The sequence below is a fragment of the Camelina sativa genome, chromosome 15, assembly GCF_030686135.1.
Source record: "Camelina sativa cultivar CO46 ecotype springtype chromosome 15, ASM3068613v1".
Classification (NCBI taxonomy): domain Eukaryota; kingdom Viridiplantae; phylum Streptophyta; class Magnoliopsida; order Brassicales; family Brassicaceae; genus Camelina; species Camelina sativa.
This window is the reverse complement of record NC_141894.1, coordinates 16,271,476-16,289,479: the sequence shown is the minus strand read 5'-3', so window position 1 is coordinate 16,289,479 and position 18,004 is coordinate 16,271,476. Positions and strand designations below refer to the sequence as shown.

Below are 18,004 nucleotides of genomic sequence, written 5' to 3'. Positions count from 1 at the left end.
AGTCGCCAATTACGACTGCGCCAGTGAGTCACTATAGAGTCGTTCATTACGACGGTACGTTTCGGTCTGTCCGTAGTCGCTAATTAACGACCATAACCCTTGTCTCCAATGCGTCGCAAATAAGGGACTGGTTTGCGACCAAAACAATTTGCGACCAAATATTTGCGACCAAATATAACAGTCCTTCAATAGTTGCACATACCGACTTAGCGACTGATTTGAGACGATTCCAGTAGTCCCAAACGCCGTGTTTTCGTGTAGTGGTTCTACTGGAACAGAGAAAGAAGTTTAGGTTTTAAAGAGGAAGAACTGTGATGAACAGCTAATATGTAATCAAAAACCGTTTGGGTTTTACTCCAATGAAGGATAAAAACAAGAAGACTCTCTCCTTTTTATTTTATCAAATTATGGAGAGATAGTATTTTATTTATAAAACTATAAAATAAACTTGGTTAAAATCACCCAAAGAAGAAAATAAGTTAAAATAAGAGAGCCCCATGTGTTCCAGTTTGTTCCATGATATATATCGAAGTTTTTATTTACAACTATAATTATCATTTTGTATAGTATAAAATATGTTCGTGAACTCTTTTTCTGACGATAAGTGATAATTTTGGTTTTAAGTTATTCTGTTTCTCTTTTGTAGCATTCAATTAACTCAGCGGAAAAAAAAAGGAGAGAGACAGGAGTTTTTAAGAAAAAGAGATGTAACAGTTTTCTCAGCATTTGATTTTTCAAAGAAGACAAAAAGCAAACGTTTAAACTTGTGGGCAATATTGACAAAACTGTTGAGCTCATAAAAACTTAAAACATTTAAAATTCTATTTATATATCATCTTGCAAGAAATAAAAATACATGTCTAGGAGAAAAGACAATGGTTTTTGAAATTACTTGTATTAAAAAAATACTAAAACAAACTACATATTTAAGTTGAATAAAGAACTTTAAAACGAAGAGAAAATAGAAGTCCCCTCGTGCCGCTAGTATCTAAAGGTTGGTACAGAAGTTTGTGCCCCGAGCCATACGTTCGAATTTGAGTGGTGAGACCAAGCGGTGGTTCTTAAACACTTCTTTTGTATTAAAATATAAAATTTCCAATTATAAGCTTTCCACCTTCTATGTGCAAAATGGTCACTTTTACAAAAGTAAGTTTCCTCGGTCGATTTTTAAATTATCTGGCCAAAAAGATTCGAGAAACTTGCACTTTCCTATTGAAGTGGAAGAGACAGACATGGATTTTATTACCCTGGAAATAATTACTTTAACATTAGAGTAGTAGCATATGTTTTGTGAATTTTTTTTTTCAATGTTTTCCATGAAGAAAAAAAACAAAATTTTAAAAGTGTAATTTTAATACATTTAGTGACAAACAGATTTCAACATTGTCTTCAAAATGAGATTGAGAAGGTCATGTACTAGTACTTTATTTATTGGGGAATTTCCCTATTTGTTGCTAATCTTTGGAAAGTCAACAGAAGAATGCTATGGTTAAATGGGGTTGTGCTTTGACATTCCATTATTTTCCAATAACAATAAAAAGTCCCTATGGCAGGATTTATCTTCTAGTCTTCTCTACATAACAATGAGAAGTCCCATAGATTTTTATAAATTATCGTAATCATGATTTGAATTAATAATGCGATTTGTTCCAGTGTCACACATCTCAATCTCACTTAATCTCGTAGTGAAAGTATTCCATGTAAAATTGTATGTTTAACAAAGAAAAAATAATAGAAAAATATAATTTGGTTTGGCAAAACAAATCTAACATCTTATATGTTAATAAGAAACCACTAACACCATTGTAGTAAAATTAATATACATGAAAACTAAAATCATTTTAAAATCACGTACGTATGCGCCAAAAAAAGTTATTTCATGATCTTCAACATAGCAATTATCCACTTTAGAAGAGAACACTTTGTTTCACTCAAAACTTGACACATAAACTTTAGTATTTTGTGAAGTGACGTGGCAGAAGATAAGTTCATTTGTAGAAGGTATCATCACACCCGGAATCGAGTCTCGGTTCCTACGAATATAAGAATTTAGCTAATGGACCGACCAATTGTAGCCCAATAGTTGATAAAAAAAAAACTTTAGTACTTTAAATAATTGTCATACTATACAAATACTAGTATACACATAAATTATATACACTCTTAGGAGATTTGTAAATTGAAAGAAAATATATGTATTATCCAATCATTAATTATTGATTTTAGCAAAATCATGTATTAGTATATCTATGATTTATAAATACTATTTAAAATCTTATGTTATTCGTTTAATAAATTATTTTTTAGATTTAAAAATCCACATTGAATTCACAATGAATTTTAAATGATATAGATGTGAAAAATATAGAGATTCAACAAATACATGGGTAAATCAAGTGCTACAAAAATATAGTGCTTCCAAAAAATTTACGTATATGATTTTAAATTTAGTGAAGATTTCAAAATTTCATATGGACTTCAAAATACGTAAACCATAAATGCTCCTTTTACTAGTCTCTCTCTTTTAATTTATTTGACGTTTTATCTATAAAGCTATATTTAATAAACTATATGAAGTATATTTTTTTTTGTCAAGTGATGTTGTTTTTATAGATAATAGTTTCACCTGATTTACAATTTGATCATACTTCCTAAAGATCCAAGGTTTACAACTCTACCTTGATCAGCTAAATATACCAAAAAACAAAAACAGGCCTATACATATCTTCGATGTATAACCCATCCTATCCACAAAAAAACTCAAATTCAATTAGAGGTGTGAAGCCTTTCCCCCGTGAACAGACCATCTAACCAAACTGGATGGCCTGTGGCCACATACGATTGCAAGCTGCAGTCAATAGTGACACTCTGAGCTATTAACGCAGCCCCTCTGTTTGAAGATGAGTTTTCTAAAAAGAATTTCCAGTCATTAATCGGCTTGAGAGACCAACCAATCTCCATAGATTGGTATCTGAATGACGGAAAAGCAGCAGGATTGGTAATCGCTTTTACCAAAAACAATTCCTGCAACGCAAAAACCACTTTGTTCACCCTGTGACTAGTCATGCTATCAATTGCCCACAGCAATCCTCGGAGCTGAGCTTCTTGTTTATCCCTGCAACTTGAGAAAGCTCTTCTGCTATGTAATAATACCTCACCTGCATGATTTCTCAAAACCCATGCACATCCTGCGAGTCTGTTTCTGTTTGACCAAGAGAACCCAATATTACATTTTAGCCAATTTAAAGGCGGACGCGTCCAGCTTTTTCTATTTCTTCCCCGCATCACATTCTCTCGGCTCCTCTCTGGTGTTTCTGCTCTGTCTTGTTTCAATTCCCCTTCTTCTTCTACCTTTTGAGCCTCAACCCACTCCTCCCAGTCTTCTCTTATCTTTTGAGCAGATTCCAGAGGTGAGAACATTTTTCCCTCAAATGCAAGCATATTTTGGTTCTTCCAAATTCTCCATAGTCATGGGAAGGATTTCCTGAGTTCATCTGGCCACAAAGGGTTTCTAATATTCATCAGGAGGTAATGTATATTAGAGAAAACGGAGCCATTATGGAAACCCTCTTGTGGGGAAGGAATTCCGGTTAACGCCCAAATCTGTCTTGCTAAAAAGCAAGAGAATAAAACGTGATTCACCGATTCCGGCTCACCGCCACAAAACTGACATCTAGGATCCACGTTCATACCTCTTTCATTCAATTTTGCATCAACTGGTAGGACTCCGCATAACACTTTCCAGAGAAAAACTTTTAGCTTGGTCAGTATGAAGCTCCCAAACCTTGGCTTTAAGCTCATTCGTCGATGGTTGTTGATTTGCTTCTGTTTTGACAGTAGAATTGGAAGATTGATAACCTAACCAATAAGCTGACTTAACCGAAAACTCACCATTCTTGTTATGCTTCCACGAATAGAAATCTTCCTCTTCCGTTACTGGTTTGATCTTTAAAATTCTGATCCTATCATCAGGGAAGAAAAGATCATGTATTTTCTGGGAATTTCAGCTTCGACTCTCCACGTCAATCAGCTCAGAAACTCTCAAATCAGGGTTGAAAAAGTCATTCATCCTCCAAGGTGCTCTCCACCCCTCTTCATCTTCAATCCAAGCATCTAACCAGACCTTGAAGGATTTTCCGTTTCCTACGTTCTTTTTTAACCCTTGCACTAATAAGTCTCTTCCATACAGAATGCTTCTCCACGCGTAGGAGGGTCTTGGTCCTAATGTAGCTTCCAAGAAATGCGACTGAGGGAAATACCTACTCTTCATCATTCGAGCAAACAGACAATTCGGATATTGCAGTATTCGCCAGGCCTGCTTTGCTAACAAGGCTTGGTTGAATGTTTGAATGTTCCTGAAGCCTAAACCTCCTTGATCTTTTGGAAGGCAAAGTTTCTCCCAACTTAACCAATGTATATTCTTTGAGTGCTCAGTAGAACTCCACCAGAAATCCGCCATTACAGAAGCCAAATTATCACAAGTCGTTTTAGGTAGCTTGAAACACGACATTACAAAAACTGGCATTGCCAGTGCAATTGACATCAGGAGAACTTCCTTCCCACCCTGAGACAACATTCGAGAATACCAACCAGAACACTTTTCTTTTACTCTATCTTTAATGTAACCCAATAATTCAACCTTAGAGCCTGAAAAGCACTATGGCATTCCCAAATATGTACCAGCTCCTCCTTCTTTGAGAATTCCCATCTTGTTCTGAATACTGGTTTTGATAACCTGGTTCACCTTGGACCCGAAAGTGAAGGAAGACTTACTGAGGTTAATGGCTTGACCTGAAGCAGCCCCGTACTTATTGAAAGTGTCTAGTAAGAAGGAATATTGAGAGATTGAAGCTTTACACATGAAGAGGCTGTCGTCTGCAAACAAAAATGAGTACTCCTTCTGGTTTTTTTAGTTATCGTTCTAGAGTAAAAAATTTGTTTTATAATTGTTGTTGTTTTAGATTTCTAGTGCATCTGGTAAAAATACCAATTTTATCTCAAATTTTTTAATGTATTGACCAATAAAAAATTAAAAAGATATTAAATAAGAGATAAAATAGAAAATTTAATTGTTTTCTGAATCTGTATGGAAAAAATTTAAACGACAAGTAATTTTAAACGCAATGAGTACTTGATATAACACTTCTGCTAATGGTTAAAAATACAGCAAAATCTTAAAGTCATCAAAGTTAATTTTTCTATTTTTGTATAGAAATTTGACCAAAAAAATAAATGAAACAAAGAATATCTAAGACATAATGTACAATGAAACAGAGGGAATAAAATTTTTGGTTATAAATATAATTTCAGAATCTTTTTGTAGGAAATGTATTTTTCTGCGATATTTAGTCTAATATAATATGAAGTTAAGAGATCATTATTATTTTTCGAATGCATGATATAACATATAAATTTTTATCTAATTGTGTGAAAATGCATTTAATTTACCAGAGAAGTATTGACTTGCACACTTGAGTTATATACTTTAAGTACTCTTTTCACTATTTAACTTTTTAAAATAAGAATAAAATAGAAAATTTGTGATAAATAAAAAAATTACGGGCTATATGGAAAAAAATAATAACCAAAGAAAAAAAACTTAACGAAATTGTGACAAAGTAGTTAATAAAGAAATTTTCCAGAAAAGATAATTCAAAACCTTAGGCACTTTGAAACAAAGTTTTCGGATAATATAGATCTAAAAAGATATCTGAAGAAATTTATTTCACACTATAACATTGATTATTTTCTCGAAAAACTACGCACTCTCTAATTAGCCAATTTTGAAAATTGAAATCGAAAATATTTAGATTGGCCCATAATCTGACGAGATCAGCCCATAAGCATAAGTCTGACGACTTCTGCTTCGACTTACGAAGGAAAAAATGATAAATAGGTTTAGAAGATATAGAAAAATCCAAAAAAAGAAATAAGACAATTGAGATATTGGCTTTAAAATAACGAATTAGTGTAAATTGTGAAACTGGACTTCTGCTCATATATAAATAGGGAATCTTATATCAAAGGAGGCACCCTCAATTTAAATAGAGAAACACATGATAGTTTTCTAAACTTATTAGTTACGAATATACACTAATTCGTTAGTTACGAATGATAGTTTAGTATATTGTCTGGGTTTCTGTTTTTGCAATCTATGTCTTGGAAACCAAATTTGGTTAAACCAAAATAAATGGACTTTGTTTTATTAAGCGAGGTCTAGTGAACAAGTTAGAAAATAAAATTCATTTATAGAATTTGTGCTTTTTGTATTTGAAAGAATATAAAAATTATTTGTAAAAATAAGATTTCAGTTTTACATTGAATGTATATTATAATTGACATTAGTAGAGGGTTTTAGAAGGTGAAAACCAGAAAAAAATTGACAAAAATTGTAGACTGTCTAGTTTGAACACACGATATATATGTTGATAATAAACCAATAAATTTTTATGGAGGGAAAATGGCATATTTCACACTAACAATTTCGATCTTATGTTTCATATACAAACAATTAGCAGTGCGTATTCCTAACTAAACAATCAAAAAGTTCAAATAACCTATATGAACTTTAATTATAGTGTTTTAATTAATATTAATTGTTAATATGATGACCAGATAGCTAACATGGCGATGATGTGACAATGACCTAATAAAATCACCATAAATGCCACTGTTTTGAGCATCAAAATTTTAGAAAATGCAAAATTGTCTCTACCATGAACACTACAAAAAAAACAGTCGATTTACGACGGAAATCTGCGACGGCATAATGTCCTTGCAAAATTTCGAGTAGTTTGCGAGGAATACGAGGGTACTTGCAATTCCCTCGCAAAATTTGCGACGACAAAATTCCTCACAAATTTGCGAGGGATTTAATACAGATTTACGACGCCACTTAAATTCCTCGCAAAAAACTCGTAAATTGCAACGGATTAGCGATGGCGTATTCCGTAGCAAATTTGTGAGGGAATTGCAAGGTACGATGATGTCGGCAGCCACGTTTTCCCCGTGTGTAACTGTTTTGTTGGTAAAACAGTAAAGGTCTCGCAAATCCTTGCAAGAAAAAAAAAATTTAGATATCCCTCGCAAATCCCTTGCAAATTTCTCTAGCAAATCCATAGCAATTATTTTTAGTAAGCCTATAAATAGCAAGTTCATGATCCATGGAAACCACAACATAAAACACTTCCAACAAAAACACTTTTACTACCAAAAAAAATATTGTGAAAGAAAAAAAGGCTACAAAAAAAAAGCCTAAACACTTTTAAATTCTATAATAATGTTTGGAGGTGGATGTACACAATGCGACGGTGGATGTACAATCACAGAGATCCGGAGACCGGTGATGTGACGAGAGAGTTTTGTGATGGGTTGCGCGCTTTCATGTACCAGGCGACAAACCAAGACTTTGCTTGTGAAAACGGTACAATATTTTGTCCATGTCCTAAGTGCTTCAACGATAAATATTTGGAATTTAATCTAATGAAGAAGCATATTTATAATAGAGGATTTATGCTAAATTAATATGTATGGTTTCGTCACGGAGAGGGTTGTAGCACTAATGTTGGAAGTAGTAGGATGAATTATGCTGTTGATCAACCTAGTAATTATGGGCATCAAGAATCTGATCAATTTGGTTTTTATGGGTATAATGAGGAAAATAGATTTCATGATATGGTTAATGATGCATTTCATGAAACTACTGCTGCATTTCCTGAGAATAATACAGAAGAACCCAACATAGATGCACAACGGTTTTATACTATGTTAGATGCTGCAAATCAACCTATCTATGATGGATGTAGAGAAGGGCATTCTAAGTTATCATTGACATCTAGGATGATGACAATTAAAGCTGATAATAACTTAAGTGAGAATTGCATGGATCACTACAAGAAATATGTATATTGTTAACGCGAAAAAACTGCTATCATACATATAACATAGCGTTATCATAAATTCCATGACATCGGCAGCTATGGTAAATATCCCACATACGATAGCGTTTTTGACATGCTTTAATAGATAGTCACATACGATAGCATTTTCATATTATAGCGCTAATCAAATGCTATCATACCTTTTATGGTAACACAAAATTAGTGTTATTTTTTTGCTTTATATATTTTATAATTTTTATATTTGAATCCTATTTCGCAGAATTTATTTATTTTTATTTTTATATTTCATAAAATTATCAACATCCATAAAATTAATATTACATTAACCAAAAGAAGTCTTACATAAAATCAAATGCCACCAATCTTAATTAAAATAAAATTAAAATCACAAAAAAACAATAGAGACAAGCTTCTAAGAACATGTACATGTAACTCATCCAATGTGAAGAGATATAGAAGGTACATGGAGCTGTAGATCATCATGTTCTTGGACAAGGCTAGGATCTCTACTCTTTACCTTACAAGTTTTAAGGATAATACGACATGTTAACTTCAAAAGCATTTGGCATCCTCATTCTTCTATCGATACAAGGAAATCAAAGGGCCATAGAAAACCTTTTATAATAAGTGGGATGATCGTACAACTGCAAAATTAAGGACTAGATCATAGAGGCAAAGTGAGAAAGACTCACAGATAAAACTAGCAATGGACATAGAAAAGACACTAACCTGAAAGTATTTTAGAAGCTCCACATTTAAGTAATGTCAAACCAAGTGCAGCAATACAAATTGATAGGAAGCAGACTCTCTAGCCAAGAGTTTCAAGGTCTTGTTTAGCAACACAATATAACAACAACAAAATCTAACCTTGTGTCCTAGCATTTCTGGCTCTCTTATCCCCTTTCTTTAACCAAAAAAAAATGAGAATTAGAACAACAAGACAACGGAAAAAGTTTAAGCAACTCATACAAATCTATTAAAATATAAATAAGCTCATGAGCTTCAGTAGCAACTCTTCATCACTTAAATTCAATTGCTACATGAGAATAATATTATTAATATAACATCAATCACACTGTGAAAGAATGAATAAAAGAAGCGAGGACCTTGAGAGTGGAAAAGCTTTCGAAAAGCTTCCGACTTCAAGGTTAAAATTTGCTCAAACACCAACTACAATTTACATTAGCAAACGAATCCAGCATTCTGATTAAATTTCACAAGTATACACAAACACATTAAAGAGGTTAAAACAGAGGTGGGATTCTAACATAATTCATAGTCAGTTACTCACTTTAACCGTTAAAGTAATGACTCTTCAACACCTTTTTATTTCAGCTCATGCTTCAGCTGCATCTAATACAAAATGTCGAGCACAACTTAACTAGAAACCAAAAATTTGAATTATAGTTTCCGGGAGAGTGAAATTAGACCCGACGATTTGCTTACCCGTCTAACGTCAACACCGGAATGAGGGGTAGAAATTATCTCAGATCTTCTTCACGTCACTACCGCTGCAACTGCATTTGTTATGAGAAAATCGAAACTCCTCTTAGATCCACAATATCTTACCAACCCAGATCTGAACAAGAGGAAGACAAATAAAAAAAAAGAAGCTACTAATCCAATTCAAAATCAAACAAAAATGAGAAACAAAAGAGAAAAGTAACAACCAAATCATAAAAACCCACATCTTTCTAATCTCTGAAACTTTTTCACCCAATCTTCTTTTCCGTTCTTAATCGTCTCATCTTCACCATGACTAGACCAAGCCGAATCTGGGTTCCTCGCTTTCTTGGTGTAGCCCACTCGAATATGGATTTTTGATATTTTAGATGGCTCCAGATTTGAATATGACAACATCTTCTAAGTAATCTCTCTCTCTCTCTCGCTCTCTCTTGTCTGGGCTGGAACAAGATGAATGTCGGGTGTGGAGAGATGAAGATAGAAATTAGGTTAGAGTTTTGTGTTTTTTTTCTTAAGTGTGGGAGTTAAAAAGTGTAATATTTGGCTAAATGATATGTTAGGTCTGATAGATTTTATGTTTTTAGGGTTTTCGAGAAAGAGGAGAAAGTCTGAAAGGCAAAAAATCTTAAATTTTAAGTAAGTGTTTGGCGGAACAAGTTATTTTAGTTTTACGCTTAGTGAAATTCTATCTTAGCATTAACAAAATGCTATAATATAATAACCAAAATTTTAACTCATCTTCAATAGCAGTTCAGCAAACCGTGCTATTACATTATGCTATCAATGTCGACTTTTTTTGTAGTGGATTCTTGGGCTGAACTCATTAAAGAGTATTTGCCAGCTGATAATGTATCGGCTGAGAACTACTATGAAATACAGAAGTTAGTTGCGAGTCTTGGATTACCATCTGAAATGATTGATGTGTGCGTTGACTATTGCATGATTTTCTGGAAAGATGCTGATAAGTTGCAGGAATGTCGGTTTTGCGGGAAGCCCAGATATCAGCCTACTGAAGGAAGGACGTGAGTGCCATATAAACATATGTGGTACTTGCATGTTGCTGATAGATTGAAACGCCTATACCAATCAAAACGGACTCCAGCGTCAATGAGATTGCATGCAGAACATTCTACTGAAGAAGGAGAAATTACACACCCATCTGATGCAAAGGCGTGGAAACATTTTCAATCGGTATATCCTGACTTTGCTCAAGAGTGTAGGAATGTTTATCTTGGGTTGTGTACAGATGGTTTTAGTCCATTTGGTATGTCGTATGTCAGGGAGGCAGTATTCTTTATGGCATGTTATATTGACGCCATACAATCTTCCGCCAGATATGTGTATGCAAAGCGAATTTCTGTTCTTGAGTATTTTGGTACCAGGTCCAAAGCATCCGAAACGAGCTCTAGATATCATCTTGCAACCTCTAATTCATGAGCTGAAGCAATTGTGGTATGAAGGTGTTCAGACATTCGATTCGTCGCGAAAACAGAATTTCAATATGCAGGCAGTGCTAATGTGGACGATTAGTGACTTCCCTGCGTAAGGAATGTTATCTGGGTGGACAACACACGGAAGATTATCATTTCCTTATTTTATGGATCGTATCGAGTCGTTTCAGTTAAAAGTATGGACAAAAACCTTGTTGGTTTGATTGTCATCGTCGGTTTCTTCCCTTGCATCATCCGTACCGGAAGAACAAGAAGTTGTTTAGAAAGAATAAAGTTGTGCGTGTTCCTCCACCAAATTATGTCTCTGGAAATGATTTGTTTGAGCAGATTGATTACTATGGCGCTCAAGAAACATGTAAACGTGGGGGTAACTATCACACACCAGCAAACATGCCAGATGGATATGGAAGCGCTCACAATTGGCACAAGCAGAGTATTTTTTGGGAGCTTCCATATTGGAAAGATCTTCTATTGCGGCACAACCTTGACGTGATGCACATCGAGAAAAACTTTTTCGATAATTTCATTGTTACGCTTCTGAATGTGCAGGGTAAAACAAAAGATAGCATGAGATCTAGGTTGGATTTGGCGGAAATATGTGCAAGGATGGATTTACATATTACAAGAGATGGGAAATTACCAGTATCCCAATTTCGATTGTCAGCAGAGGCTAAGAAGGTGTTGTTCGAGTGGTTAAATCTAAAGTGAAGTTTCCAGATGGATTTGTCTCAAAATTTTCAAGATGTGTGGTGCAAGGCCAAAAATTTTCAGGTATGAAGAGCCATGATTGTCATGTCTTCATGCAACGGCTACTACCATTTGTATTTCTTGAGCTCTTGCCAACACACATTCATGAAGCTATTGTAGGTATATAAGTATATAAGTATATAATGATATAAGTATATATATACATATATATTTATGTATTGATATATATATATATATACTTATTTAATTAATTCACCCATGAATTTATTATACATTGGTTTGTAGATATCGGAGTTTTTTTCCAGGACTTATGCACTAGAACATTGACCAGTGATGGCATAGAGCAGTTACGAAAAAATATTCCAGTGCTAATTTGGAACTTGGAAAAAATCTTTCCCCCTACCTTTTTTGACGTAATGGAACATCTTCCAATCCATCTACCACATGAAGCTGATCTTTGTGGGCCAGTGCAATTTCGCTGGATGTATCATTTTGAGCGGTTTATGAAAGCTCTTAGAGCAATCCCATTGCACAACCTCAATTGGGTGTCTCTATTTTTTAATAATACTAAAAATAATACAAATCTCTTTACACCCTTGTTTTTAATTTTTGTCCTCCCATTAGTCATCCTTGGGTGTCTAATTTTTTTTATTAAAAATGTGTTTAAAGTATATTTTATAATGTTATAAATGTTGGTTATATAATATATGCAATACTAGGAAACTAAAACTAGAAACTGTAGTTATAGTATAAAAACAAATATATTACATTATAAAAACTTTAAAACATATACTACAATCCTTAAAAAAAAAAAAAAAGCAAATGAAGATGATGGTATGTATGGAGGTTGAAGACGAGGAACGAGCTGCCGAGGAAGAAAGCTCTCTCTTCCTAGTGGTTAAGTGCATACTGCCTTGCCAAAGCACTTTAGCGTAAATTCTGAAAGTTAGGAGAAAAAAAATCTGAACAAAGCAGAAACCAAAGAGATGTCTTAATAACAAAGCTCAACTCTGGCCAAATGGTTGTGAAGTGGTTGGAGAAGTGAGAAGCTCTCTAGAAGACAACAGTGTCCAGCATAGTACCTAGTGTCTGAACAATGTTAGATGACATCAGGTTGGAGACATGTTCTTCCAGATGCTTCTTTGCGTCTTGTCTTCCCACATTCACGATCGCAAGCTTCAAAACCCTTTGTGGCATTATAGACTTTTGAAGTCCATATGTTCTTATTACTTCTTACTTAATTCTTATGATAACTAACACAATAGATCATAACTATCACATAAAGCAAAAAACAAAAAACATGTGTGAACTCAAAGTCTTGCAAATAGTTATCGTTCTGTTCCTTACTCTGTTTTCATCTGCTTACCGCAAATTTATCCTAGAAGGATCTGCAGCTCAATGTTTCTTTGTGCCCTGCTTATAAGGAGCTTTATAATGCCACAAAGGGTTTTAAGGAGAAACAACTTCTCCGGAAAGAAGGATTTGGTCAACTCTATAAAGGAACACTTCCAGGTTCTGATGCAGAGATCTACCACAACATCGATAATCAAAGCTAAAATACACAAAAATCTTATACTTTGATCCCAAAAATTCATGTGGTAGTAGTACTAGTTTCAGACAAACTAGTTCTGTTTCCAACAACACAACACAAGTCGTTTACAGCAAGAAAGCAAACAGAGACGGAGAAGCAAACATCAACCCCAAAAGCTTAAAGAAGGTATATCACGATCACTAAACAACAAATTAAGAGGCTAATGCTAAGCAATCAAACAAAACAGATAGAGATAATTAAATCTTCATGTCATCTTAGAACAGAGACATCGAGATCCATATCTGATACATAAGTTCCGTGAAACCAAGAAGGACAAATCTCAGCAAGAAGAAGATGACGACGAGTGATCAATTTTATCTAGAAACCGATCAGAAAGTCGATTGTTTTGTTTTGCACAATTTTGATAAATCGATTCATCTTTCTTCGTTGTTTCGGTGGTATCGAAAGAGAGAGAGGGCAGCAAATGAATAAAAGAGAAAGGAAAAAACCAAAAATAAAACAAAATAAATCTTAACCACTAGATACGTGACACGTAGCGGGTCTGTGAGTATCTGAAAGTATGGGCGCAGAGACACAGCTCTCTCATAATTCACAATTAAAACATTATTTTTAATTCACTTAAATAATAAAAAAATAGAAGACATACTCATGGGTTGTACAATAGGATTGCTCTTAAAGGAAAGACCAAAAATCTTGCCAGAGTTGAGGGGTCGATAGTCTCCGTATTCTCTGTCTTGTCCGTCTTCTCTGTAAAGGTATTTCTTAGTTTCTAAACCCAAACCCTAATTTTCAATTATTTCTCTGTTTCAATCTTCTCCGGCTTTTTTTTTATTGTTCTATTTCAATTGTTTAATTTTGGATCTGAATCGCATGATTAATTCTAGTTACTTGATTTTTCTGATTAATTTGTAACTTGATTTTCATTGTAGATGTTTCATGGTAATGATTACACAAGGTTTCTCACTAATCAACGTGTACCTGAACCCACCAGCTCAAACCGTAGTCGGGGTTCCGCTAGTTCTCAGAACACAGCAGCGGTCCAAAATGACCGCCGTTCATCGTCGCAACCACTGCCCTCTCATCAACCGCTGCCTACTAATGGGGATGTAGAGATTGAGATGTCTCCACCTGCTCGTTCAACTTCTACTGGAGCTTCAGCCCAACTGAACAGTCTCACTCTGGAAGAGTTGCTCGATAGTCCTGGGCATACAGCTTTAACGAGGCTAGATCCGCGCCGACCTCAAGGAACTCTCTGGTAATGTTTTTAATTTCATATTAGAATTATAATGTTTTTAATTTCATTTTCGAATTCTAAGGTTGATTCATATTCTTTGTTTCTCCGTATGTTTGAAGGTTTGATCAAGATCCTACTGTTGCGGCTACTGTACGAAGCATCTTTGAAATAGATTTCAAAGAGCCTCATGCCAATTGGACACAAACGCCGACTGATGTGGTTGACCGTTGGTATGAAACGTTTGCGGTAAGAGCCTCATGCCATTTTTTTGTTTTCAATTTTTACAAATACTTCTTTTATGTGGTTGACTCAGACTAATATACTTTTTATTTCTTGGAAGCAAACATATAATTGGGACCGAGTGATCAACAAGTCAATTAAAACCCAATGTGTACTCCACCACGATCTAGTGGTATCGTTGTAACACTTCAGGATCGAATCCACATAGACCAAACAATTACACTATGAAATTATGTAGATTAAATATAGCTAAGACAATGGAAAAGTTTGTGTTTGAAAGTAACTAACAAAAAGCAGTAAATAAAAGAGTGCTTTAAATCAAAAGAGAAACATTGGGCACAGGGAATCATTAGGGACTATGATCACGAATTTAGATGATTAGATAGGGATGCATTAAACACAATTCTTGAACTCAAATCTCGAATGCAAAACTAACCTACTGTCGCAGTGTTAGTTATCTATGCAAAGAATTGATTAAACTCTAAATCGTCGTTTGAATCTAGCAATCCTAGCAAGCAATAAGTTCAGGTTTGATAAGTTCACAAGGTTCCTTAACTTCAACTTTCGTTGGCTAAGGATCACCTTGCTCACCTATGTTCTTTTCAAGCAACTCAACAACACTTTTGGTGCCCCGATGAATTAAACCTAAGATCTTAATCTAGGTGATCAATCTATCTTAAGCATTAAGAACAACAATAGATGAAGAACAATAAGATCAATCTCTAATCTAACAAACCTAGCATCAATTAATCATAGAAACCCTTCTGAAACCCTAAACCCAATTGAGAAACTACTCAGACATGGAGAAGCAGAAACAGCAAATCATTAATGAAGAAAACATAATTGAATTGCAAAAGAATAGAAAATAGGGTTTAGAAATCTTCTCCAAAGTGTCAAAAAGGATTAGAGATCTTCTCCCTTCAGCTCTCAATACAAAATAGTCTCAGAAAAATAAAGCTTATGTCTCTGGAGGCTGAGCCTCTAACTTAAATATCAAAATAAAACCCTAAAAGTTGGTTTAAAGCGAAAAAGGAAAACTTGATTCGGGTACGGGACTGGTCGATCCCGAATGTGGATCAGCCGATCTCGGATGCTTTTCTGCGTTTGCTCCATCTGCTTGCTAGTCCGATCAGTCTTCACCAAATTGGCTCCAGATGCATGTTTTCATCCCCAAAACACTCAGTTTCCTTCCAAGTTAACCTAGAACCTGTACAAACTCTCAAAAGACCAAAAAGACTCTAAAAGCACAATTTGGACTTAATAAAAGACTCAAAACAAGTGTAAAAACTATAGTTAAAATCCTATAAAATGCAGGCACATCACCGAGCCATTAACGAGAGAGTAAGGCAGGAGTTTGAAGCCAAGTTAAAGGAAAGGATGTGTGATCAAGTGTAGAGGTGGAAGTTAAAGTGGAAGAGAAAAGGTGATGAGGCAATGCCATGGCGGATTGATCCTAAAGTATGGGAAGGTCTGGTTCAGTATTGGCTTGATCCCAAATCAGAAACCAAGAGCATCAACAGCTGTAATGCTTGATATCATGACCCAGATGGCACTAGAATATATAAGCACCGCTTAGGCCAAACTTCTTTTAAAGCTCGTGCCCGGAAACATGTAAGTGTAGTTATATAAATTTAGGCCTTCTTTTACCTTATGCACAGTTATTATTTCACTAATCAATTCTCTTTTTCTCTTTTTCAGTCTGAGCTAACCGGTGAGTTAACTCCTGACTTTCTACGCATCTTAGAAGACACTCATCGAAAGCCTGATGGCTTATTTACGGATGGAAAGTCCGAGTCTCTGTTCAATGAGGTGTCTTCCAAGATTCAAGAGTTGGAATCTGAGCTTTGTATGGAAGATAATGGAGAGAGTGTTTCTGCTGGGGTGCCCATTCATATCAAAAACCAAATTTACACATCGGTAAGTTTCATACACTTTATATAATATATGGATGCAATCATATAGTAGTGTAGAGTACTGTAGAGTACTGCTGGGGTTGCCAATCATATAGTAGTGTCTCTCTTTCTTTGATTTTCTTATGTTTAACTTACAAGTTCATTTTTTGTTCTGTTATTAGGTTGCTCCTAAGAAAAAAAACAGGATTTTCGGGGTTGGTTCTATGTAATTTGAAGCGTCATCTTCCAGTAGCTGTCCACCGCCTTTGTCTCCGTCTAATGATCCGGTCATTTTGGCTCAGAAACTAGCACAAGCTGAGAAGTGTATTCAGACACAAGCTACTCAACTCCAGACACAAGCGAGTCAAATCCAAGAGAGTACACAAAGGATGCATTGCTATGATGCTTACTTCGACTATCTCGCTGCAAAAGGTCCTGAGTTTGCTACACAGTTTCGAAACCCGACAATGAACAACCCACCAGAAAAGTCTCCAAACCCAAACCCGACAATGAACAACCCACCACCAGAAGCCACCCAGTAGTCGGAGAAGAGGGCAACACCGATGAACCCAACACCAAAAGCAAAAACATCACCTCTCTCTCCCAATTTTTTTAAGACAATTTGAATCTTCTCTCTCTCTCTATGTTTGTAAATTTTTGTTTAAGACAATTTGAATTTTCTTTTTGAAGTTTAAATTTTAATTCTACTCCTAATTTTATTTAAAGTTCACCTCAATTTAATTGTTTCAATTTAATGTGGATTACTTTCAATTGAATGTGAATTTAATCTGGAATAAGGAAAACAAAATTTTGATTTAAAATTTGAGGTGCTGCATGTTGCAACGTATTTGCGATGGATTTTGTTCGTCGCAAGCTTTAGACTTGCGATATCGTTGGTTTCTCGCAAAATGCTATGGATTTGAGAGAGAACAAGTCCTCGCAAATTGCGACAGACATTGTTTCTCGCAAACTGCTAGATATTTGCGAGGAACCTTGTCCTCGCAAATTGCGAGGCAATTACGAGGAAAAAAATTTCTCGCAAAATTTGCGAGGGATTTGCGATATTTGAAATTTGTGAAACGCAATTTGTGAGGAATTTTTGTCTCTCGCAAATCCCTTGTGAATGTCGTTTTGCGAGGAACTTACGATGAATTCTTCTATCACAAATCGGTTGTTTTCTTGTAATGGAAGTATAAAGGACATAAACCAATCTTTTATCAAATGAAATAAAGAAAATTTCTAATAATTTCACGAAAATATAATAAGAAATTCTATATATTATTAAATTATTAAATATGATAAAATAAAAATTTATTGATTTATGTTGTATTATATATTTAATAAATTAATATTTTATAAACTAATAAACACTCTTAAATACTATATATTTTTGGGATATTAATAAGAATATATATCTACATAAATTGATGATATTAATAAAAATATATCTTTCAGAAAAAAATATTATGTTATTATTTTATCAAATTTGTTAATTTTTATACCATTATTTTCCACACTTCAGTAATTTTTTTTTCCCACTTCAATAAATTGGATCAAAGCAA

At 34.6% G+C, this 18,004-nt stretch overlaps 1 long non-coding RNA gene and 2 pseudogenes across 10 annotated transcripts; 1 reads left to right on the top strand and 2 right to left on the bottom strand.

Moving 5' to 3' along the window:
• Nucleotides 1-2,766: 2,766 nt before the first annotated feature.
• LOC147926723 (uncharacterized) lies at nt 2,767-3,690 on the bottom strand (annotated as a pseudogene).
• Nucleotides 3,691-7,293: 3,603 nt separating this feature from the next.
• Nucleotides 7,294-16,984, top strand: LOC147926722 (uncharacterized; annotated as a pseudogene).
• Nucleotides 8,204-10,079, bottom strand: LOC104747020 (uncharacterized). 10 transcript variants are annotated; one of them, XR_015581345.1, is made up of 6 exons: nt 9,590-10,041; nt 9,348-9,480; nt 9,193-9,248; nt 9,008-9,071; nt 8,631-8,805; nt 8,204-8,545 (listed from the first exon to the last, which is right to left on the bottom strand). It is a non-coding gene; the product is annotated as an uncharacterized LOC104747020 (long non-coding RNA). The 10 variants fall into 10 exon arrangements; XR_015581342.1 differs by having other exon boundaries at nt 8,204-8,560; nt 9,008-9,104; nt 9,193-9,254; nt 9,590-9,992; XR_015581339.1 differs by having other exon boundaries at nt 8,204-8,560; nt 9,193-9,254; nt 9,590-9,992.
• Nucleotides 16,985-18,004: the final 1,020 nt, after the last annotated feature.